This window comes from Triticum urartu, chromosome 1, assembly GCF_003073215.2.
Source record: "Triticum urartu cultivar G1812 chromosome 1, Tu2.1, whole genome shotgun sequence".
NCBI lineage: Eukaryota > Viridiplantae > Streptophyta > Magnoliopsida > Poales > Poaceae > Triticum > Triticum urartu.
In genome coordinates this window covers 578912229-578914698 of record NC_053022.1, presented here as the reverse complement: position 1 = coordinate 578914698, position 2470 = coordinate 578912229, and the positions used below count along the sequence as shown (strand labels likewise).

The 2470-nt window shown below is 39.7% G+C and overlaps 1 long non-coding RNA gene across 1 annotated transcript; it reads right to left on the bottom strand.

Annotated features, from left to right (window-relative positions):
• Positions 1-397: 397 nt before the first annotated feature.
• Positions 398-1471, bottom strand: LOC125540594. Its single transcript, XR_007297345.1, has 3 exons — positions 1332-1471; positions 786-851; positions 398-445 (listed from the first exon to the last, which is right to left on the bottom strand). It is a non-coding gene; the product is annotated as an uncharacterized LOC125540594 (long non-coding RNA).
• Between the last annotated feature and the right edge of the window lie 999 nt (positions 1472-2470).

The window sequence follows — 2470 nt, the reverse complement described above, 5'->3', positions numbered from 1 at the left end:
GTCATGAACCCATGCACAGACTAACATTTTGTGTTTCATATTGTTGGCTGGGAATAACTACTATGGTGATCTAAAATAGTTAGCTTCAATATGACATCACTAGTTAGCTTCAACGAAAGCCTTGTACAATGCACACTTATTCTCGTGATGGTGGCCTTGGTCTGATGTGGTTAGGAGAAGACACCAAAAAGGATTGGTGCGAAATTTCTTAGATTTACAGACCATACGCAAGAATATTCGTATGTCTTTGGAATTTGCAATATATTAGGCCTAAGATTTAAAGTATCGATATGACCATAGAAAATAAAAGTATGCTTGATGGAACATATATTTTCACATCCAGCGACAAAAGCTATGAAGAAACTTACCTTATCAGATCAAATATGAGGCAGAATTGGTAATTCTCAAGTTCATCCTCTCCTCTGCTTGCATGCCACATACCTAACTGGTACACGTGCTAATTAGCTCAAGTAAACATTTGTTTTCTTTTAAACTGAAAACAAACCATGATAATTTGCGTGCTGCAAATACAATATAGCATATGTTTTTTGTGATGCATAGTGACATAGATATTACAAATGGCACAAATAATGATGAGTAAATATTTTGTGGGCAACGAACAAAAGTGAGAGTTGAAACTCTAGACCCAAAAAGGGATGGTTGCAAATCGATAGTGTGTGTACTGTTCTACCTTTCTAGGAACATCTTATTGGGCAAAACCAACAAATTTATATTGAAATTGCTAAAAGAGTAACTAATTTATCATGGAATGGCTACAGGAGTACCTTAATTTTAGAGGGACAACTTGTAGGCGCTTGTTTCCTTGGAGTGTATTTCATGAGTACATAGTACTGAAAAGTAGTAGTACATCACAGGTTAATCATTTTATATAGTTTGTTCTTTCCCTTCCCGTATGGAATTTGCAAAACAAAACCGTTTGGTCTTTCCATCATTCATACATACAATAGGCAGAATAGAACACGTTCCTGACTTTTAATGCGGAATAGTACCCCCAAAAATGCGTCTATAGGAGCACCGTGTCCTGAACTCATGATACCCACAAATACTAATATCCTTTTTTAGATGAAAAGGCAAACTTCTAATATTAAAATATTTCTCATGATTTTTTTAAGAGGATACATCGAGATACCATGTTACCATGAAGAGAGTCAAAAGATAATACAATTACGCTTTATCTGGTCTGAAAGTGCATATGAATATAGAATATAATTTGTATTGGCCACCATACTGAGATAACAATACATCAACTCCCAACTGTAACAGAAGCACCTATATTATTTTTGGAAAGTAAGGTAAAGCATCTAACTTACCGCCAAATAGTGGTTGAAATATTCATCATTTGGTACTAAAAACACCTTGCTGATGATATAGTCTGGCATAATAATCATATCTGACTAACATAACTCAAAGATCAATTTTTATTTTAGAAAAGGAAAAGAAGCACCAATCTGAAAAATATAAATAAATAACTAATATTAAAAAGAAAATTAAATAATTCTGCTCAGTTTCAAAGCCAACATGGCAATATTGAAGAAACCATATACATACTCTGGTTGCAGCAAGTGCACTGCAAGCCATGCAGACTAAGTTAAGACGTACAATAGTAAAAGTCTTGTATATAGTGCATGATAGTCAACTTGATTTACAATCTCTTATATGTTTGTAGTTAATATATGTTATGTTAAATTAATTGCTGCACTTTGTTGCTATTCAAGCATATCGATTTGCATAGTATAGAGAGGCCCGATCATTACCTTGCATGTAATATTAATAAGTGGACGAGCCACTATTGGGATTGGGTGCTACTTTGCGAGCTTAATCGTGCGTTAATGAACAGTTGAAGAGCCTTATCTTCTTTCTTTTACAAAGAAAAAATAGATGTAGTCATACCTAGAATGAAATCTGTGGCAGGAGTATCCATCCAGTCCTATTAGTAAGCGTGCTCAGGTCCTTCCCTGCCTTCCTCTCTGACTCGTCATGCCAATTCGGACGGCGTTTACATGCATAGTACTGTGGAGGTAGATGGTCAATTTAGCAAAGTAGATTTGTGAGGCAGATATTTTGGGCGTGGCCCGCTGGTTACATCGGCAGCAGCTGCGAATTCGATAACGGCAAGGACGGATCGCGCGCTAAGAACATGCGCCGTTGGTACATGAGATTGGCTTGGGTTTGAGGGAAAACTTGGTGGGTAGGCCCGAGACTGTACATGGCCGTACCTTAGATTCGCCGTTGGTCACAGGAGTGCCATGACGAGGGGCGGCGCATCGGTATGCAGGGCAGCAGGGGAGTGGTGACGAGCGACGGCGCGCCGGGACGGAGGATCACAGGGTTGTGGCGAGGTGCGGCGCGCCAGGACGGAGGACCGCAGGGTTGTGGCGAGGTGCGGCGCGCCAGGACAGAGGATCGCAGGGCAGTGGTGAGGGGCGGCGCATCAGGATGCAGGTAGGTC